This window comes from Dasypus novemcinctus, chromosome 21 (genome assembly GCF_030445035.2).
Source record: "Dasypus novemcinctus isolate mDasNov1 chromosome 21, mDasNov1.1.hap2, whole genome shotgun sequence".
Taxonomy (NCBI): domain Eukaryota; kingdom Metazoa; phylum Chordata; class Mammalia; order Cingulata; family Dasypodidae; genus Dasypus; species Dasypus novemcinctus.
In genome coordinates this window covers 15,384,116-15,407,646 of record NC_080693.1, presented here as the reverse complement: position 1 = coordinate 15,407,646, position 23,531 = coordinate 15,384,116, and the positions used below count along the sequence as shown (strand labels likewise).

General features: G+C 39.9%; 1 pseudogene; it reads right to left on the bottom strand.

Moving 5' to 3' along the window:
• Nucleotides 1-412: 412 nt before the first annotated feature.
• On the bottom strand, nucleotides 413-920 carry LOC101423179 (protein tyrosine phosphatase type IVA 1 pseudogene; annotated as a pseudogene).
• Nucleotides 921-23,531: the final 22,611 nt, after the last annotated feature.

Genomic DNA, 23,531 nt, shown 5'->3' with positions numbered 1-23,531 from the left:
TTTTACAGCTGAATAGTATTCTGTTGTATGGAGATACCACATTTCATTTATCCATTCATTGGTCGATGGACATTTGGGTCACTTCCATCTTTTAGCAATTGTGAATAATGTCACTATGAACATCAGTGAGAAAATATCTCAGTACTGCATGATTTCAGGAAAGGTCAGTTGGTACAAATGATAATCCCATTTTAAATGCTGACTAGCAAGAATCTTTGCTAAGTATCCAAATAGGCTGATTATAACACATAGAGGTTGTAATTCTTTCAAACTTGTAGTGTGGTAAAACAACTTTTCAGTATTCCTATGGAAATTTCTTTAGTCTTATTCTCTAAGATGTTGACTAATGCATGACAGATTAGGTCCTCTTTCAAGTTCCAATTCCAAGGTAATAGCAGCAGGCAACCCAATTTTATTGAATACAGCAGTTGCTTCTGTGGCCATTGGAGTCTCTAAAGTGCAGCCACATTTTAGGATGATACTTCTCCAGATAAAAAAGTCACTTGCTGTTAAAAGCTCCATACTGCTATTGTCTTAGGAACTGTACTGCATCTTCATATTTCATTCACCTTCAGTCACTGCTAGGGCAATGAGCACTGGGGCGCTCCCCAGACCGGCAACACAGTGAATAGCAATGCAGCAACCAGGTTCCTCATGAAACTTAGCCTTCTGAAGATTTACGTAAGCATCAACAATATGGTCGAATGGTGGGGCGCCATCATCAAAGGCCAGTCAAGCACACCATGTCTTCTTTCTTCACAAGAGTTGCGTCATCAGTTGCCTCACATACTCTTATTGTTGTGGTAACTCTAACCCTCTATAAATTTCCTTAAGGTTGCATTGGTTGAATTGTGCGTGATAAGAAATCTCATGTTCTTGTACGTGACTCCCACAGGAAGTGGGTGGTTCATTTGAGCCATGTTAATTTAGTTAAAATACACTCAGTAGGGTTATGAAAGAATTAAAGGAGTTGAATACAGAAATGATTTAAAATAATTGAAGTCTACTTCAATATACACCACTTGAAATTCTCAGGGCTTTGAGTTGAGTATGAAATTGGGAGTAATGGAAAATGAAATGAAGCTCCTAACATGAAGAAGCGATTCTTCAATCCAGTAATACTGAGGCAGTGTAAAGAAGTGCCCTGAGGGTTACCCCATCCAGATCAGAACTCTTGTAAAATGCTCTGTCAATTTCAACTCAACACTTCTGTGTCCAGGTGAACCACTCTTATGGGGATTTCTTGGTGGAGTAGCAATGAGTTTCTACAGTTCACTTGTCTGCAAAGAGGTCGTGCTGTGCCTGGCAGTCATCTCCACTGCCCTTCAGAAACTCCATAAAGGTGTGACCAAGAATACCACAGAACGGAGGAATTAGTTTACTCATTGAAGATTTTGGCCTAATCATATAGCTGATCCTGAGGCAGGAGGAAAAAGGCAGCAGTGGTGGCATCAGGTTCTACCTTGCAGTGAATAGCTCTGAGGAGAATGAGTTACCAAGCTGTCCTGCAGCCAAGAGAGCCAATATGTCTTGAGGCCACCATGGTCTTTTTTTTTTTTAAACATTTATTTATTATAATTATTTCCACCCCCATCCCTTGATGGTTCTCTTGTCTGTCTATTCATTTTTGCTCACCTTCTCCAGGAGGCACTGGGAACTGAACCTGGAGCCTCCCACATGGGAGGTGAGTACCCAAAGACCTGAGCCACATCCACACCCCACCATGGTTTTTTGATCACTATAACTTTGTAATTAAGTTTTAAGATGAGGAAACACAAGTCCTCCAACCTCATTCTTCTTTTTCAAGGTGACTTTAGTTATTCAAGTCCCCTTGCCCTTCAATATAAATTTGATGATTGGCTTTTCTACTTCTACAAAGAAAGTTGTTGGGATTTTGATCAAAATTGCATTGAATCTATAAAATACTTCAGGCAGTGTATTAGTCAGCCAAAGGGGTGCTGATGCAAAGTACCAGAAGCCTGATGGCTTTTATAAAGGGTATTTATTTGGGGTAGGAGCATACAATTACCAAGCCATAAAGCATAAGTTACTTCCCTCACCAAAGTCTATTGCCATGTGTTGGAGCAAGATGGTTGCTGACATCTGTGAGGGTTCAGGCTTCCTGGGTTCTTCTGGGCTCAGCTCCTCTGCTTTCTCCACAAAGTCAGCTGTAGACTATCAGGTGAACAGCTCTGTCTCTCTCCCTGGGGTTTCTGCTGTGTCTAAGGAACCATCTCTATTCCTTTGTGTTCTTCTCCTGGCTCAGGTCCTCTCTTCCCAAGGCTTGCTTCTCTTTCCTCTGCATGCTTACTTCCTGGGGCTCCAGCTTAAGACTTCAGCATCAAACTCCAACATCAAAACTCCAAAATCAGAAACCCCCAGCTCTGTCCTTTGCCATGCCTTTTATCTGTGAGTCCCCACCCTTTGTGCCCTACTAGCACAAGAGGTTTACATGATTACTTAATCAAGCAAACCTCTAAATCCAATATAATCTAATATGCCCAGAGAAAAAGATCAGTTTAAAGACAATCCAATATTTCTTTTTGGAATTCATCGATAATATCAAACTACTACAGGCAGTATTGACATCTTGATGATAAAATTTTTTCCATCCATGAGCATGAAAGGTCCTATTTATTTAGGACTTTTTTGGTTTCTTTTAGCAATGCTTTGTAGTTTTATATGAATAAGTCCTTTATATCCTTGGTTAGATTTATTCATAGATATTTGATTCCATAGTTGCTATTGAAAATGGAAATTTTTTTCTTGATTTTTTCTTTCAGTTATTCATTGTGTATAGAAAGACTACTGATTTTTGCATGTTGATCTGGTACCCTGCCACTTTGTTAATTTATTTATTAGCTCTAGGAGTTTTGCTGTGGATTTTTTTTTTTTGATTATCTGTTTATAGAATCATATTATCTTCAAATAGGGAAAGATATATTTCTTCCTTTCATTTCTTTTTCTTGCCTAATTGCATTGGCAAGAACTTCCAGTACAATGTTGAATAACAGTGGTGATAGAAGCATCTTTGTCTTGTTCCTGATTTAAGAGGAAAACTTTCAGTCTTTCACCATTAAGTAGGATGTTAGCTGTGGGCTTTTCATATATTCCCTTTCTCATGTTGAGGAAATTTCCCTCTGTTCCTAATGTTCTAAGTGTATTTATCATGAAGGGGTGCTGGATTTTGTCACATGCTTTTTCTGCATTGTTTGAGATGATCATGTGATTTTTCCCCCTTTATTCTGTTAATGTGATGTATTACATTAGATGATTTTCTTATATTGAACCAACATTGTATACCAGGAATAAATTCCATTTGATCTTTTAATATGCTGTTGGATTTGGATTCTTAGTATTTCATTGAAGATTTTTGCATCTATTTTCATATCATATATTGGTCTGTAGTTTTATTTTCTTGTATCTTTATCTGGTTTAGGTATGAGGGTGTTTCAGTCTGCTATGTTGCTGAAATGCAATATACCAGAAAGCGCTGGCTTTTACAATGGGGATTTGTTTGCTTGCAAGCTTACAGATCTCAGTCTGAGAATAATGTCCAAATCAAGGCAACATCAGGTGATGCATTCACCCCAGAAGTGGGCTGCCAGCAATCACGGACTCCACTGTCATATGGCAAGGTACATAGCAGTGTCTGATGATCTCTCCCTTCTCTGGGATTTGTTGTTTTTAGCTTCCTGTTTCCCTGCCTTTCTCCATGTTCCTCTGCATTTCATTCTCTTATAAAGGACTCTAGTAAAAGGATTAAGACCCACCCTGGGTCACACTTTACTGAAGTAACCTAATCCAAATGTTCCACCTACATTAGGTCCACACTCACAGCAATGGGTTAATCTTAAGAACATAATCTCCTGGTCCATCCAGCTTCAAACCCTGACAAAGACCTAATAGAATGAGTTAGGGAGTGTACCCTCTTCAGTTTTTTGGAAGAGTCTGAACATAATTGCAGTTAAGTCTTGGAATGTTTGATAGAATTTCTCTCTTCCCCTGTGAAGCCATCTAATCCTGGGCTTTTCTTTATTGGGAGGTTTTTGATTACTGATTCCATCTCTTTACTAGTAATTGGTTTGTTGAGATTTTCTATTTCTTATTTTTCTTTCTTTCTATTTTTTCTTGAATCAATGTTGGTAGTTTGTGTGTTTCTAAGAATTTCTCCATTTCATCAAGGTTAACTAATTTAATGGCATTCTGTTGTTCACAGTATCTTCTTATAGTGCTTTTTATTTCAGCAGGGTCAGTAGTAATGTCCCATTTCATTTCTGATTTTTGTTGTATGCATTCTCTTTATCAGTCTAGCTAAAGATTTTTCAATTTTTAAAAATATTTTCAAAGAACCAATTTTTAGTTTTATTGGTTTTCCATATTGTTTTCTTTCTTTTTCATTTTTCTTTTCTTTTCACATGGGAGTAAAGAGTTTATTAAAAAACTGGAACACTACAATTGAGATAAGTACACAACCCAAGACATGAATTGCAGGTGTGCCACAGGGTAAGATGCATACACGGGGCCCCAGGTTAGGCCTGTTCAGGCCTTTCCTCCTCCCTCTTTTAATGTTGTGGAGAGGCCCCAGCTGTTTGCTGTTCTGATTGGTTGCCCCACCTGTTAGCTCTCAGGGGGCAATGATGAGGCTTTTTGTTTGGGGTTTTATCTGGGGCTTCCCTTTGACCTGGAAAGAGTTCCAAATGGGACCTTGTGGCCAGGGCCTCAGTGGGGTCTTCCTGGCCTTATTCTTAGTAGTAGCCTTCCATCAGGTCAGGGTTTCACATCTCTGTTCTCTGCCGGGGCTCAGCTATGACTCATCTCCCCTCCTTCCCCCATGCTTACCTGCCTCAACTCGCCCCTCGGAGAGTTCATACACTTATTCTTAAGAGGGAGCTGGAGGGTGATGGTCATTCTTCTGTAGCTGCTTCCTGCTAGTTGGAGGGAGGAGTGACACTCTGCGTGACAGAGTGTAAAACCTCTGGCTATTCTACTGAGGTTGAGGGAAGATGGGTCTGGCACCATGGCTCAAACTGGATGAAATCCCTGCATGACTAATATCTTGTTCTGGAAGGCATTGATTCTGGAAGAAATATAAACTTAGTTAGAATTTAAGCTACATGGTCCTACTAAAAGGATAAAGAAGATGGTGGTAAGCAGGCCCAAAAAGGGGGCTCACCATGACATCCTGCACCACGAGAGTGAGAAAGGCCAGGGGCCTTCAGAGGCTGAATTCTCTCAAAGTTGATGGGAAACAGCATTCTTCCTTGTGTTCTTTTCTGCTGTTGATTAACTCTAAGGAGAGAGTGTGGTAGATCTGCTGGGTTTGATATAAACTGCTGTATTAGTCAGCCAAAGGGTGCTGCTACAAAATTCCAGAAATTAGTTGGCTTTTTATAAAGGGTATTTATTTGGGGTAGAAACTTATAGTTACAAGGCCCTAAAGAATCCAACTCAAAGCTACTTTCTCACCAAGGCCTGTTGCCATATGTTGGAGCAAGATGGCTTCCAGTGTCTGCGAGGGTCCAGCCTTCCTCTTCCTCTTAAGGCTCCATGGTCCCAGCATCGTCTGGTGTCAGCTGCAGGCTGGGATAAGTCTCATCTCTCTCTCAGGGCTTGTTTCTCTCTGGGCTCGGCTGCTCAGTTCCTTCCAAAGGTCAGCTGTAGACTATCAAGCTATCTTCCCAGGGCCTCTACCTTGTCTATGGAGCCATCCTATTCCTCTGTGTTCTTTTCCTGTGTGTTTACTTCCCAGGGTTCCAACTCCACATTCCAACTAACTCCTGTGCCTTGCCGATTTCTCTGAGTCCCCATCCCCTTGGTGGGCGGGGACTCAACATCCTACTGACATGGACCAATCAAAGCCCTAATCATTATTTAATCAAGTAAAAGTGAAGCCTCTGAAGATAATACAATCTAATACATCCCGCTCTTTTAAGAATTTCCATTTGTTAATTTGATATTACCATTCCAAAGTATGAACACTGAACAAATAGGCAGGCACAAATAGAGTTAAACACAAACACTCAACTCACTAAAGTTACTTAGAATTTTCATTCTCTTACAAAAGTAAGTTTAATTGTAAAATAATATTATATTCAAAAAAATCCCTTTGAAGTCTATTTCTGATTATTCTGCACTGTGACCATGCAGTTTTGCATAGAAAATTTCATTCTTTTTAGTTATTAGCTTATAATGAAATTGTTCTCAATGCTTTGAAATACAGTAGAAAACAATTTCCTTTACTTCAGAGCTCTTCTTATTTTCCAACTTTGACTTTGAGAGACCTTGGATGAGCAACATTAATTCTAGTAAACACTCACTGAGGTGGTTGAAGTCTCAGGGGAAAACTTGTTTTTTTCATAACCTGCTTCTTTCAGAATTCTTGACGCTCAAAGTAGGAGACCCCTCAATCCCCAGTTCTCAGAGATAACAGGACTCCAGTGGCTGCTGTACTGGAAGAGTGGACATCCAACCCCAGGGTGGAGAATTTCATGAGTAGCAATTTCCTCAAAGGTTGTGGGGTCCCTCTGGGCTCTTGCCTGGAGTAAGTAAATTGGAGTCCACCCCTGATAATCATGAGAAAAGGAGGACCACTAACACCAGTAGAAGAACAGGAGACAGGGGCATCACAAATTTGCCTTTCCCCAAGCCATGGGGAACAGAAGTTTCCATGGATTCAAACGGGGGAATAGAGTGAGCAAATACATCCAAAGGTGAGGCCAGTCCTGAAATAACCATAAACAAAGGCAAACTCAGTTCAGAATTATCATCACAATAGCTCAAGTCTAAGGGTGAAGCTATTACGCTAGTCACAAAATAACCATAATCAAAGGTGAGTTCAGTTTATGATTACCATTACTATAGCAAGCACCTGGCAAGGGTGAGCCTAGACCCAAGTAATGATAAACAAAGGTAATTTAGCCTAAGATGACCATCACAATAGTAGGTCTAGGCTAAATCCACCCAGTTATAGCAATTTCAGCTTTTGCTCTTTTATAATATAAACACATTTATATAATGATCTTAACTCTTAGTTACAGTTTCTATTAAGTTTCCACTTAAAAACAATCTGGGCACTTTCATTTATTAACTAAGCAACTAAAACAATTTTATTAGTAGCATTAATGTTGCTAAGTTTTCCTGCTTTTCCAGCAGTTGAACTAATTCCACTTGTGATTTCCTTTTATAAATCAAATCCAATTGCAAGATAGCATTGACATTTAAAGGCTTATTTTTAGGTTACCTTTCACCGTTATCTAGTTTGTAACAGGAGAACGCCAAATCTGATCTACAGGTTTCTAGGCAGGAGCAGACTGACCACGTTAAAGTTAGCACAGATCAAAACAGAAGAGAGAATTTTACATGCTTACTTAGCACAGGGGAAGACCTGATGAAAGTCATTCTCCAGGCACTTTTTAATCCCTCTGCTTCTAATTCCTCTTCTACAGAGGAGAGGGTTAGGAAGTGGTCGAGATCTTGAGTCCCCATTCACTCACTTTAGGCGCAGCTGAGCTAGAGGTCTGGAGTGGCAGGTTAGCTCCATGTAAAATGGCTCTCGTGTTAATTAAGAAATTAAGAATCTTACCTGCCATGTCAAGGGTCACCCAAGGGTCCTGGTCGATGGTTCACACGTGACTTTGTTCCCCTTCTGTCCTCACCTGGGGCAAGTCCAGGTGGTGGGACAACTTGGGGCCAAGTTCCTGCATATGTGAGCCCCAATTCAGATGGCCCAGAGGCGATGGTGCTTTTTATGGTGGCAGTTAAAAGGTGAGCCTGTCCCAGACCCCATGCCCAAAGCGCTTTACCTTCTCCGTCCTGACAGTGTGGTCTGGATTGTTGAAAACTGAGAAGGCTGTTTCTCAACGGGAGTTAAGGAAGTGTGGGGGGCCAGGGAAAGTTCCTGCAGCTTTCTGTGGCTATCCGAGGCAGAATGGCTGGGAGAGGCTGTCCTTCCCTAGATGCAGGAACTACCGAGGGTAGTTTTATTGCCTCTACCAGCTTTCCTAAAATAAGGCTGGTTTTCGTCCTGCCTCTGAGTAATTTCCTTGATCTTGTTAAAATTCACCAGTTTGGTAGCACCTTTCCTCATCCCTTTAAAGCAGGGGTTCTTTTTTTATTTTTTAAGATTTATTTTTTAAATTTATTTCTCTCCCCTCCCCCCCCCCCCTCCCCGTTGTCTGCTCTCTGCGTCCATTTGCTGTGTGTTCTTCTGTGACCACTTCTATCCTTATCAGCGGCATGGGAATCTGTGTTTCTTTTTGTTGCGTCATCTTGCTGTGTCAGCTCTCCACGTGTGCGGCGCCATTCCTGGGCAGGCTGCACTTTCTTTCACGCTGGGCGGCTCTCCTTACGGGGTGCACTCCTTGCGCGTGGGGCTCCCCTACGCGGGGGACACCCCTGCGTGGCAGGGCACTCCTTGCGCGCATCAGCACTGCGCATGGCCAGCTCCACACGGGTCAGGAGGCCCGGGGCTTGAACCGCGGACCTCCCGTGTGGTAGGAGGACGCTCTATCCGTTGAGCCAAGTCTGCTTCCCAAAGCAGGGGTTCTTAACCAGGGGGTCCGTGAGCTTGAATTGAAAATTCAAAAAAACATTATTCTTGTGGGGACGTGTTGATGTGGGTGTGATGTATTAATTAAATAATGCACAGTAGAGTGTGGACTCAGTAAGGAGACTGTGCAACAAAAAAGATTAAGAACCCTGCTTTAGGGAGACATGACCACGTGGTCTCTGGCCCTCAGATCTTTAAGGGTAAGGCCACATTGGGAAAATAGGAATAGAACTACATTAGGAAATAGGAATTGCAAGTGCCTTCAGAGAAATAAGTACCTTAGGGCTGCCTCCAAGGAGAGTGCCAATAAATAACGTAGGGCTGTCCCCGAGAAAAGGGCCAATAAATAACATGGGAATGTGCACAAGAAGGGGCTTTTAAAAAAAGAAAAAAATAGATACGCTATCTTCAGCTAACCACAGTGTTCCGCTTCTGTGCCTGCTGGCTTGCTCCCAAACGCCCCCCTTCCTAAAAGGCTATAAAACCACCCCTTCCCTGAGGCTCGGGGCTGCTCTCTCCTCTATGTAGGATGAGGCAGTTGCCGCACGGCTAATAAAGCTCTCAATTGGAACTTTATTCAAAGTCTGAGTCTGGTCAATATCGCTGGTTTATAATAATGTCTCCCCTTTCCTCTTCCACAGGTTTAACTGGAATTCAGGGTCCCATACAGTGGTCACTCCTGGCCATAATTTGGCCACATAGTATGGCAGGAAAAGATTAGTCTTTTCCTTTTTAGGCCTTCAGTAGGCAGGTTGCCCCAGTTCCTGGGAAGACGCCCCATGGGGAGTCTGCAGGAATGCTAGAGGGAAAAGGAAAAAAAGTCTGTCAGCTGATCTGGCATCCCAGATCCCAGCCTGACCAAACTTTTGTCCTCCAAACCAAAGTGCCCAAGCCACTGAAGTCTTGGGGGACATTTGGAATTGCTGCTCTGGTTCCCGGCATCCTGGAAATTGCAGAGACCATGTCACTGAGCATCTCCAGGGCCGGCCAGGACTTGGGAGACATCCGGACCTAGGTTCTGGACCAGAGCTGCCAGGCTGGATCCTTTCCCCTAGAAGAAGGGCTGGCCTGAGGCCTTTCTTTGACCTGCTCTTGCAGAGCTCTTAGAAAGGTTGGCCATGAGAAAGGCCACTGCCAGGGACCAAGTTCTACAGTTAAAACCAGACATTAAGAGGCACATTAAAAAGCCAAAGGCTGATTGTTCTGGGGCTTCCAGGCAAAGAGCCCCAGGGGCCCCCGAGGTGTTGGCTTAACACGACTCTCAGGGCCTCCCGGGGGCTGAGTAAGGAACAAACTTCCAGGAACAACCCAGGGTGAGAGTCTTAGGTCTTGGGGGCCTCACAAATGAAATAAAAGAGGGCACAGACAGACTTTAATTAAATGTTTAGACTAACCAGCCCTTCTGGGTTCGGGGAGAGTTACTTGTCTCTGTCTCCTGGCTTGGCTGACCAAATACGTTAGCAGAACGCTTTGGGTTCCCGGCTTCTAGGTTCTTAGCTATGTTGCATAAAAGAATTTAAAGACCCACCATAGGGTAGGCAAGGGAGTAAAGAGTTTATTAAGACACAGGAAAAGGAGAAGTGAGATAAGTACACAACCTGAGACAGGAGTTGCCCTGTTTTTTGCTTGTTTTTTTTTTTTCTCTTTCTCTATTTCATTTATCTCTGCTCTAATCTTCATTTAGTTCCTTCTGCTTGCTTTGAGTTTAGTTTGCTCTTCTTTTCCTAGTTCTTCCAATTTTGAGGCTGGTCTCTGATTTGGTCTTTTTTTTTTTTTTTTTTCATTTTTATGTAAGCATTTAGAGCTTATATCTCTCTCAGCGTTGCCTTCACTGCACTCCATAAGTTTTGTTATGTTGTATTTTCATTTTCTTTCTCCTCAAGATATTTCCTAATTTCACTTCTGATCTCCACTTTAGCCCATTGGTTGTTTAAGCGTATGTTGTTTAATTTCCACATATTTGTGAATTTTCCAGTTCCCCCACTGTTATTGATTCTAGCTTCATTCTGTTGTGGTTGGAGAATATACATGGTATGATTTTAATATTTTTTAAATTTACCGTGACTAGTTTTATGACCCAAGACATGGTCTATCCTGGAGAAGATCCATATGCACCTGAGAAGAATGTGTATTCTATTTTTGTTGGGTGAAGTGTTCTATATATGTTTGTTAGGTCTAGTTGGTTTAGAGTATCATTCAAGCCCTGTACTTTCTTCTTATTATTATACTTATTGTAATTATTATATTATTCTAATAATAATTATCAGTGTATCTAAGGCATCTGAATAGCAAAGAGCTACTTCTACTGAGGATCAGATATGAGGATTTCTTAAAAAGAATAGGTTGTTGTATAGAAGTATTAAGTGTTTATGAAGCATAATGTAAATAATCTATTCAAATGTTCAGAAAATAAATTGATAAGTAGTAGACAGATAAATAGAATGATACAGAAAATGTGGCAAGATGTTAAAAGCTGGTAGATGTGCATATCTGAGGGTATGTTAGAGTGTTCTGTATGGGTTTGAAAAATCATTTTTGCAACTGTCTGTTAAGTTTGAAATTATTTCAAAATAAGTTGTGTTTGTTTTTTTTTAAAGAATGCATGGTTATTCTAATGACACACTAAGGAAGAGTATGACACTTCACGAACCCTTGAACATTTTCTTTAGTAGTTGGAAAAATCAAATGATGGCATTTTGTTGGGCAAATTTACAACCAAATATTTTAACAGAACAAAGATATATTTTGGAACCAAAGAGAGGACTGGAAATTCTTCCACCACACTCCCAAGCTGAAACATTCCAGCTTTTTGAATATGATATATTCATTGATTTAAGTAGTTATGGGTCAGTGAAATCACCACGACACGATATAGGACTAAAGAGTGAGTGCTCAAAGGCTATTTCTTTCAGAAAATGTAGCAGACTGTGGTAAATGTAGTATACATGCCCAATATATGTTTTCTATTCCATCCTTCAGTTAAAGGAGGCTTCCTTATTGTGGGTGATCCCTGCCATGACCCCTCTCTGTCACAACCTCAAGGCTGCCACATGACCTCGGCCTGTGTAGTCAAAGCATCATCCCTTCCTCACCACAGGGCCCAGGTCAGGAACGTGACCCACACCTGACCATTTAACCCTCCCTGGAATGTTGCTAGACCTACCATGGAAGAGCTGTCCTTTCCCCCACAAGATCACTAGCTACATGGGTAGTATAATCCTAGAGCCACTGTTAACCTTTTTTTTTTTTTTTTGGTCAGTCTGAAGAGAGAAAAGACTCTGTAGCAGTGTGATATGGATATATAATTCCAAAAACAGATACTGGATTATGCTTGTAATCTGATCTGCACCTGGGCATGACTGAGTTATGATTACGGCTTTGAGTCCCCACCCCTTGGTCAGTGGGGACTCACAGATAAAAGGCATGGCGAAGGACAGAGTTGAGGGTTTTTGCTGTTGGAGTTTTGACGTTGAAGTTTGATGCGAAAGCCTTAAACTGGAACCCTAGGAAGTCAGCTCACAGAGGAAAGAGAAACCAGCCCCAGAAAGAGAGGAAGCTTGAACCCAGAGAAAAGCAAGCCCAGGAACGTAGGAACCCAGGAAGCCTAAACCCTTGCAGATGTTGGCAGCCATCTTGCTCCAAATAGACTTTGGTGAAGGAAGTAAATTAGGCTTTATGGCCTGATATCTGTAAGCTCCTACCCCAAATAAATACCCTTTATAAAAACCAACCAATTTCTGGTATTTTGCGTCAATACTCCTTTGGCTGACTAATACAGACTCCCTGAAATTAAACCAGTAAAAAGGATAGCAGACATACAGTTTGAGAGAACTTCTGGGAAGATGACATCAGAGTAGGTAAGCAGGGCTCAACTCTCTCACAAAAACAATTTAGGAAGGATAAAAAGCTACCCAATGTAGATGCTTTGGGGATCTGCAGACCCAGAAGAGTGCTGCCCATTCTCCAAAAGAACAAGGGACAGAGATATAAAGAAGCCAAAACAAAAACTGTGAGTTACTGGTCCCCATGGCTGGAAACAGCACCCAACCCTCACCTCAAGGCAAACAACCTGGATAAAACTTATGGCTAACTGCAGCCAAGAAGAGAACAGATGTCTTACTTCCTGGGAAGTGGGAGGATGCAGCAGAGAGCAGAGAGTGGTTTCTCTTCAGTGAGTTTGGCCAACAGAGCCTGCTTTGAATCTTGGCTCTGACCAGACTCATGGAAAAGTGGAGGTTGGAAGACATACATCCATGGAAAGATTTGCTGACAAGTGCCATGTGCTGGCTATATGGGAAACTGGAAAGAGAAAAAACATCTTCTAGAGTCTCTCGTCTCAGACCCCTTTGATCAGTTCTGTGCCCATTAGTAAAGCCCTGGTCCTATTTTGATAACTTAGGATGGGCAATTTTAAAGACTTAGAATAAGGTGAACCAAAAATCAAAGAAGAGCTGTGAAACAAAACCACTAGGCAAGAGAGAGAAATTAACCATCAGAGTCAATTAGACATCAACAAAAAATTATAAGCCATACTAAGACACAGGAAAAGATGGCCTTGCCAAGGGGGAAAAACACAAAAATTCTGATGACACACATGATTTAAGACATGTGTGTCAATGATAATCACATAAATCTCCTAAATCAGTTCAAGGAGTTGAAGGAAAATATGACTAAAGAGGTAAAGGATTTTAAGAAGACTGGATGAGCATAAAGAACAAACTGAAAGTCCTAAAGAAAAGTCACAGAGCTAATGGGAATGAAAGACACAATGGATGAGATTAAAAATACATTAGAGAGTGAAAAGGATGTGGCTCAATTGATTGAGCTCCCACATACCACATGTGAGGTCCTTGGTTTGGTTCCCAGTGCCTCCTGGATTGGACAAGCAAGACAGCTGGCATGACAGGCAGGCACAGTGAGCTGACACAAGCTGATAACACAAAGAGGAATGACAATGAGAGACACAACAAATCAGGGAGCTGAGGTGGCTCAAGTGACTGAGGACTCAGGTTCAGGTCCCAGTGCCTTCTAAAGAGAAGATGAGCAGACACAGAGACAGCACACAACAAATGGACACAGAGAGCAGACAGCAAGCACAAACAATGGGGGGGGGGGGATAAATCTTTAAAAAATACATTAGAGGCATAAAATAGCAGATTTAAATTGATGGAAGACAGAATTCATGAATTGGAGGACTGAACATCTGAACTTGTAAAAACAGGAGAACAAAAAGAGAAAAGCATGGAAAAGTGGAACAGGGTCTCAGGGAATTGAATGACAATATGAAATGCAAAAACATGTGTCTCCAGTGTCCAAGAATGGAAAAAGGGCAGAAAGAATATTTGAGAAAATAATAACTGAAAATGAAAACATCCCAACCCTTATGAAATACATAAATATCAATATCCAAGGACAATGTACCTCAAATAGAATAAATCTGAATAGACCTACTCTGAGACACTATTCTGAATGACAAATACCAAAGATAGAGGATTCTTAAAGCAGCAAGAGAAAAGCAATACATCACATTCAAGGGAGCCCCAATAAGACTAAGAACTGATCTCTCATCAGAAACCATGGAGACAAGAAGAAAGTGGTATGTAGTTAAGGTACTGAAAGAGAAAAACTGCCAGCCAAGTATTCTTTATTTGGCCAAACAAAAAAAGAGACTATTACCAAAAGGCCAGATTTACAAGAGATACTAAAAGAAGTACTACAACCTGAAAGGAAAAGACAATGGCGAGAGACTTGGAGCAAAGTGTAGAAATGAAGATTATTAGTAAGGGTAACTTAAAGGGTAAAAAGACAGATAATAGTTAAATGTAACAGCAGAAAGCAAAAGGATAAAATAGATGAAGTAATGCCTTTACAGTAATACCATTGAACACTAATGGATTGAATTGCCCAATCAAAAGATATTGACAGAATGGATAAAAAATATATATATGAACCATCTATATGCTGAGTACAAAAGAGTTACCTCAGATATATAAGGACACAACCAGGTTGAAAGTGGAAGGTCAGTAAAAGTTATTCCATGCAAACAGTAAGCAAAAAAAAAAAAAAAAAAAAGACCTGGAATAACAATACTAGTATCAGACAAAATAGATCTTAAATGCAAAACTGTTATAAGAGATGAAGAATATCACTATATATTAATAAAAGGGACAAAGTAATAGAGTTCAGCATAGTGGTGGGATACAGAATTAATACCCCAAAATCAGTTGCATTTTTATACACTACAGATGAACAATCTGAGGAGGAAGTCAGAAACAAATTCCATTTATAATGGCATCTAAGAGAAACAAATATTTAGGAATAAACTTAACCTAGGACATAAAGAACCTGTATTCCTAAAAATACAAAATATTGCTAAAAGAAACCAAAGAAGACCTAAATAAATGGAAGGACATTCCATGTTCATGAATTGGAAGACTAAATATCAATAAGATGTCAATTCTACCCACATTCACTTACAGATTCAAAGCAATCCCAACAAAAATCCCAAGTCTTTTTTGCAGAAATGGGAAAGCCAATTATCAAATTTATTTGGAAGGGTAATGGACCCTGAATAGCCAAAAAAAAAAGTCTTAAAAAAGAAGAAAGAAATTGGAGGACTGTCACTTCCTGAATTTAAATCATATTACTTAGATACAGTGGTAAAATAGCATGGTACTGGCATAAAGATAGATTGACGAATGGAACTGAATCAACAACTCAGAAATATACCCTAACATCTATGGTCAAGTGATTTTTTTTTTCTGTTAGGAGGTACCAGGGATTGAACCTAGACCTCATACAAAAGAAGCATGTGCTCAACCACTGAGCTACACCCTTCCACTTAAGTGATTTTTTAAAAATATTTATTTTTTATTTATTTCTCTCCCCTTTGCCCCCCAGTTGTCTGCTCTCTGTGTCCATTCGCTGTGTGTTCTGTGTCCACTTGTATTCTTGTCAGCGGCACCAGGAATCTGTGTCTCTTTTTGTTGCATCATCTTGCTGCATCAGCTCTCCGTGTGTGCAATGCCATGCCTGGGCAGGCTGCACTTTTTTCATGTGGGGTGGCTCTCCTTATGGGGTTCACTCCTTGTGCGTGGGGCTCCCCTACATGGGGGACACCTCTGTATGGCACAGTACTCCTTGCATGCATCAGCACTGTGTGTGGGCCAGCTCATCACACAGGTCAGGAGGCCCTGGGTTTGAACCCTGCACCTCCCATGTGGTAGGCAGTTGCTCTATCCATTGAGCCAAATCCACTTCCCTTAAGTGATTTTTGATAAGGCTGTCAAGCCCAGCCAGCTGGACCAGAACAGTCTATTCAACAAATGATGTTGGGAGAACTGGACATCCTTATCCACAAGAGAGAGGACCCCTATCTCATACCTTATACAAAAGTTAACTCAAAATGGATCAAGGATCTAAACATAAAAGCTACAACCATAAAACTCCTAGAAGAAAATGTAGGAAAACATCTTCAAGATCTTGTGGTAGGTTGTATTAGTCAGCAAAAGGGGTGCTGATGCAAAATACCAGAAACTGGGTTGGTTTTTATAAAGGGTATTTATTTGGGATAGGAGCTTACAGATATCAGGCTGGAAAGCATAAGTTACTTCCCTCACCAAAGTCTATTTGGAGCAAGGCAGCTGCCGACATCTGCGAAGGTTTAGGCTTCCTGGGTTCCTATGTTCCTAGGGCTTGCTTTTCTCTGGGTTCAAGATTCCTTCCTTCCTGGGGCTAGCTTCTCTTCCCTCTGCTTGTTGACTTCCCGGGGTTCTAATTTAAGTCTACAGCATCAAAACTTCAACATCAGAAACCCTCAATTCTGTCCTTTGCCATGCCTTTGGTGGGTAGGAATTCAATGCTCTAATCATAACTCAATCATGTCCAGGTACAGATCAGATTACAAGCATAATCCAATATTTCTTTTCGGAATTCACCAATTATATCTAACTGGTATACTCTGCCCTCTGAATTCCAAAAAGTCATTACAATAGTTTAAAAAGCCTTAAATCAGTTACAATACAAGTACTAAATCATATCATAACCAATTTAAAGAAATATAGTTTGTCTTGAGGAAAAGTCATCTGCTATAGACCTCTGAAACTTACAAAACAATTTATCTGCTTCCAATACACAAAGGGAAACATGAGTTACAGTTTCTCTACAGTTCAGTAGACCTGCAGGGAATCCTCTGTTCAAAGTCTGAGAGTCATTCTTAAGAGGATGGTTTCTTCTCCTTGGGGCCATATGGAGACCCACCCTTTCCACGGTCTTGCCCAACGGTCATTTGCTTGGTTCCACTCTCATCAAGCATCTGGGTGTCGACCAAGCTCCAAACCTCTCCCTCCAAAAGGGTTGGGGTGGTTGCCATACCTTATGCAATATTTGGGTTAGAGTCTTAACCCCCCTAGTACAGTGATGTGAACATAATATTTTCCCTAACTTTTGGCATACAGGCTCAACTCAGAGCAACAAGTTGACCACCTGGCCTTCCCTAACCTTTGGGGGACAAGTCCACCCCTCTCAGACCTGTGGGGTGCTGACCTTAACTGCCCTAATCCTTGGGGAATGTGCCCTACCCTCTCTGTACCCTGGGGCAGTAAAACTCTCCCAGAGCCTCAGACAGGAACATCCACCCTCTTCAACTGCTGGGGCAAACTCACTCTCTCTTTATTCATGTATGGGGTTCCTCTCTTGGCCCAAGGTGATGTCCGAATTCCAGATTTCAGCTTCCACGGTTTTCCTCTTGAAGTTGTTTCTCCTTCAATCTCTCCTTTCCATGTCCTTTTTATTCCAGGCTGACAGTGGTTTTGTTCATACAGGTCTCTCAAAAACCTTGTTGGTTTAGCATGCAGGCAGCAGGGGTCCAAGCCATCACACAGTAAGACTTCCCACAAGTCTTTCTGATATAACTGCATCTTCAATCCTGATTTACAAGTTCCAAGTTTAGTTAAGTCCTCCAATTGGGCACTTTCTTCTGGGAGCCTTGCCAACAGTGGTTCATGAAGAAATGAAAAAAATCATGCAGACTGGGGTTCTTGGGATCAGAGCAAATGCTACTGACAAGTTTATTGTACCAAGTCATAGTATTTGTACAATTCCAAACAATGCTCTTTTTAGCAAAAAGGCCCTAGCAAAGCTATAATTAAAAACTTGGCAAACACTACGCACATTTATCCTAACATGCACCCACACAATGAGGAACAAGAAGTCACCATCTCCTTCTGAGGAGATGGCTCCTCTTTCTGAGCCATTTATTTCCATGCCAACTGCAAACATTTCTGTTTAAAGCAGTCGTGTCAAGTATCCCAGCATGCTTTATGCTGGCTAATACTCCAACATGTCCCCCTTCTATTTTTATAGCAAGGTAACTGTGCCTGTCTTAGGTTGTCTTCCTCTGAAGATCTTACCCGTCATTGACTACCAGTTAAGCACCTGCTACGGGGGGTTGCTGTTGTCTTAATATGGCTCAAGACACAGAATGTCGTTCCATATGATGTTTTGCCACCAACCAAGATTTCCATACTATTAGTATCACTAAGAATAGTAAACAGTACATGATAAGGTCATGAAACATAGGAATCCATTGTTTCCACCAAGAGACAGGATTTAATGATTTTAATTCTTTTAATCATTTCATTCCACATATCTGACATTTCTATCTCTAAATTTGATTGAGACATCAATATAGCTTTCTGTTGCAACGCCTGAATTTGCTGAGTTATATTAGAATGTTGATAGCGTAACAAATGTTTTCTAATACTATTTTATTCCTCTGAATCACTCCATTTTAAAGGAGTAACACAAACAGAACTTTGATTATAATCACATTTTAAAGCTAATTGCATTTGCATATTATATCCTGTATCCCCAATATGTGTTACAGTGTTTTCCAGATCATTAACATGGTTGGATAATTCCAAATCAATTTTTGTTTGACTTTGCCACATATCTGAGGCATTTCTATGCCAATCTTGCACATATGCTGCTGTTTTTATCACCTTATGCAAAGCAACGCCAGCAACACTAGCTGCAGTAATAATACCTATGAGTCCAATAATTCCTGCTATTAACAATCCAATAAATCTTTTGTCCTTTTAATGTAATGATGTAGAAAGTCCCAAAGTACACTAGATTCCGCTGCCAGCTGCCAGCGTCTTTTCAAATCAACAGGAAGCCAAACTCCATGCCATCTTCTAGTGAGAACCATGCTGCTATTTGGATGCTGTAGAAAATTCCATGCTCCTGGCCTTAGAAAAGTAAAATGCTTACAATCCTTACAAATAAGCAGAAAATCGTTAAAAGTAAAATTTCTAGCAGCAAATACCAAAGGATCATGCACACAAGCTTGAATATGAACACTGCTATGCGTAGATGTACTGAAAGTTGCATTTTTAGTAATAACATTAACAGGGGCCGTCCAAACATTCACTGGAGCCATAGCTAAAATCCATCTCCATAAGGTATTTTGATAAGGAAATCCTTTTGCTTCCAATCGAGGATTAGGAAGCCATTTACCTAAAGGGGCATTTCTGATTGATATTTGTTTCCCTGTAAAATTTCCGTTACTGTCACCCACAGGGTACCCCATAGGGGTACCATCATATATGATACCATAGGAATCATTGGTGACAGTAGAATGATGAGATATAGCACAGTATACCCAGCATTTTGTGTGATCAGATTTTATTCCTACACAAGAACAGTTGGAAGAATGTCCATGAGTTGCATTTAAAGACACATAGGAGATGATGGATAAGTTGCCCTGCTGGAAAAAAAAATACATATCGAACTTGAGGTTTCACACAAAGTCCTAAAGAAGCACTGAGACAAAGGGGACGCTGGAGCACAGGAAGGACACATAGAATAAACCTTTCTCCATAGGCTGCAAAGGCAGCCGATCATCATATGGACCAGGGAAATAACCAGTATTGCTAATAAAAATAGGAAGAGGAGAATCTTCCCATGTCAGTGTTTGCAATAAGGGCGGATTGGGAATATAAACCCAATAAGTATAATCCATGTCATTACTCACACAACTAATCCCGATAACGTGTGGCGACAGGAATCCATTCTTCGGTTCCATTTTCTGTAATGACAAGAACATACCCACGACCCCAAACCTTTACTTGTCCCTGACACCAACGGTTAACATGAATATCTAAACAGAAAACAGGCTGTAATAATGGTTCCTTCTTGTATTGGTTATACCAGAAACGCTCAGCGGCTGTTAACTTATCCTGTTCATCACGATTTAATAAATTCAAAGTAAGCAAAACCCTTAATAAAAGTTTCTGGTTGTCGCCGTTGGTTTACATTAAACAATTCCTCTTCTTCATCTCCCCCTTTTATTTTATATTTAGCAAGATACGCCTTTAAGGTCGCATTTTTCCTTTCAACTATAGCTTGCCCTTGAGGATTATATGGACTACCATATACTAAAGAGATACTCCAATATGTACAAAATTTCTGAAATTTAACAGCCGTATAAGATGGCATATTGTCACTTTTAATTTGAGTAGGAATGCCCACGATATTAAAACAGAACATACAACATTGTATGACATGTGAAACAGTTTCACCAGACAAAGCTGAAGCCCATGCAAAACCACTGTAAGTATCCATGGTAACATGTATATAAGAAAAACGATGAAAGACTGAATAATAAGTGACATCCATTTGCCATATTTGTCCACTACATTGCCCCTGTATATTTACTCCCATTGGTATAGATAGATGAGAAGCAGAGCAAGAGGGACACCGTTGAATTATAGGCTTGCATTGTTGTGCAGTAAGTGAAGGAAAATAATGTTTCAGACCTTTCGCATTTATGTGTGTGAGACGATGAAAAGTGGAAGGAGATAAGGAAGTAACAGAAGCGATGAGCTGATCTATGGTTTGGTTTCCATGGACCAAAGGTCCAGGTAAATTGGTATGAGCTCGAATGTGTGCAATATATAATTTTTGTTGATGTGTTTGAAGAACCTGTTGTAAGGACAATATTACATCGGTAGGTTCTATTTCATATATATTAGCATCAAGAATCTTTTGTACAGAAAAACAGACATATCCTGAATTAGTTATGACATTAATAGGTTGAGTTACATCCTGTAATAACTGAATAACAGCTGCCATCTCAGCTTGTTGGGGAGCAGGATAAGTTTCTTGTAAAATTTTAGTGGTAGGACCATAATAACCTGCTTTTCCTTTTCCATTACCATCTGTAAAATAATTAGGTCCATCAATAGGGACGTCAGAAATTATCTGATTGCATACAAAGGTGTCATTTTGAAGAATTGTACAAGTTTATTTTGTGGGAAATAATTATCAATTTGTCCCAGGAAATCAGCAAGAACTATTTGCATACACATGCTATTTTCTAATAAATGATTTATCCTTTTTTTTGTTAATGGTAGGATAAGAATGTCAGGATTCTTTGCACACAATTGCTTTACACGCTTTCTTCCTTTGCATATCAAATCCATAATTTTTTCGACATAAGTGAACAATTTTTTATTTTCTTTATTTGGAAGATAGAGTCATTCAATAATTAAATCTGTTTGATACATAAGTCCAGTAGGAGAATACTTGGTAGGAAAAATAAGCAGTTGCGTAGGCAACTGGAGAGCAATTCTTTGAGTAAAAGCTTGAGATATTCATTGATCCGCTAATTGTAATTCTTGTTCTGCTAAAGCAGTTAACGTCCTAGGGCTATTAAGATCTGAACTTCCTTCTAAAATACGAAATAAATTTTGTAATTGATAATTAGGAATGCCAATAGTAGGATGCAACCAATTAATATTCCCTAATAATTTTTGAAAATCATTTAAAGTCTGCAAATGATCACTCCTCATAGATATTTTTGCTGTGATAATAGTGGTTTCTTGTCATTTATATTCTAAACAATCCATAGGATATGTATCTTGTACTTATCTGGAGTAATATACAAACTATATTCAGATAACTGTAGCACAGCTTGTTCAAATATTTGCTGTAAAAGTATATCTGATTCTGCAGCAAATAAAATACCATCCATATAGTGAATTATATATTGGAAAGGAAATTGTTCTCAAACTCACTGCAAAGGTTGATGTACAAAATGTTGACATAAAGTAGGACTATTATTCCCTGGGGTAATACAGTCCACTGATATCTTGCAGTAGGCTGCATATGATTTCTACTTGGCACAGTAAAAGCAAATTTTTCTTTATCCTGATCCTTTAAAGGAATTGTAAAAAAACCAATCTTTTAAATTTATTATTTTGAGTTTCCAATTTTTTGGAATCATATTAGGAGAGGGCAGTCCTTTAGATAAGGTAGCCACCAAAGTATTAATATCATTGGTTCCACCAATATCCTGACAAGCTTTAATGAAATCAGCGAACTTTCCTCCTGCGGCTTTAATAGGTCAAAGTGTAGCCTTACATTGCTTATTGGTGTTGTCAAAAGCCAACATTTGTAAAAGCGTCTCTCTCATATCAGGGTCAGTTATAGTTTTATGAATTACATCCTCCAATCGAGCCAGAAACTCTGTATATGGCTCAGAGGAACCTTGAGTGACCTTTGAAATAGCTAATTTTGCTTTACCTGGATCTTCAATTTTTCTCCAAGCGTTCAAACAGCATGTCCTAACTTGTATGATAGCTCTAGCTGTGTGATTGACCTGACGTTGGATACAGAACCAAGCCCCTGTGCCCGTTAATTGTTCTAAGGTAATTGGTACAGGAGGATTTTGATTTGGATTTCTAACAGAAGCTCTTTGAGCTTCGCCTCTCCACCAGGTTTTAAACTGCAGAAATTCTGATGCACTTAACACAGTTCTGCCCATCATATCCCAGTCCCAAGGGGCAGTCTCATTTCTTGTGAGACCTTGAAGTAACCCAAATGTAAAAGGACTCTTAGTTCCAAATTGCACACAGGCTGTTTTTAGTTCCTTTACAGTTTTTAAACCCAAAGGTTCATAGTTAACTTGCATACCACCTCCTGCAGAAGAACTGAAAGTTAGAATGTGAACTGTCATTTGTACACTAATGTTTATAGCAGCATTATTAACAATTGCTAAAATATGGAAATAGCACAAGAGTCCATCAACCACTGAATGGAAAAACAAAATGTGTTATACACATACAATGGAATACTGTTCAGCTGTGGGAAGAAATGAAATTGGGATGCATATGACAAAATGGATGAAGTTTGAGTATATTATGTTGAGTGAAATAAGCCAGACACAAAAGGACAAATATTGTATGATCTCACTAATATGCACTAAAAATATAATCTGTAAATTCATGGAAGTAAACTCTAGAGTGTAAGTTACTACTACAGGGTGTTAATAATTGGGTGGGGTTGGGGGAAGAATATACCAAATGTAAGATATGGGCTATACTTAGTAATATTTTGATGATGCTCTTTCATAATTTCTAATAAGTGTTTCACAACAATTCAAGGTGTCGGTGGTGGTGCGATGTATGGGAGCTTTGTGTGATGTTACACATGTTTGTTTTCTAAGTTCACAATTTTTACTATACATTTATTCTTTATGTATGCTCATGTAAGAATGATATACTTCAATAAAATTTTTTAAAAAATCTCACAAATATCTAAGGTGGTGCCTTAGAGAATGTTCAGTCCCTTTAAAGGCATGGTATGTTTTAAAAAGATTAAAGCTTTTTTATAAGGGTACAGGTTGATGAATTTTCACACAGTCGAACACCCATGTAACTACCACTCAGGTCAAGAAATAGAGCATTATGCGCACTAGAGAAGACCCACTTGTGCTTTTTCCCAATCACTATCCAACTTTCTCCTCCAACTCTTGATTTCTTGTATGGCTCTTTCTGAACTTTATATGAATGAAATCTCACAGTACATATTATCTTGTGTCTCACTTCTTTCATGCAACATTATTTTTGTGAGGTTAAGCCATTTTGCTCGCATATCTGTGGTTCATTCATTTTTTTAAAACTCCCCCCCTTGCAGC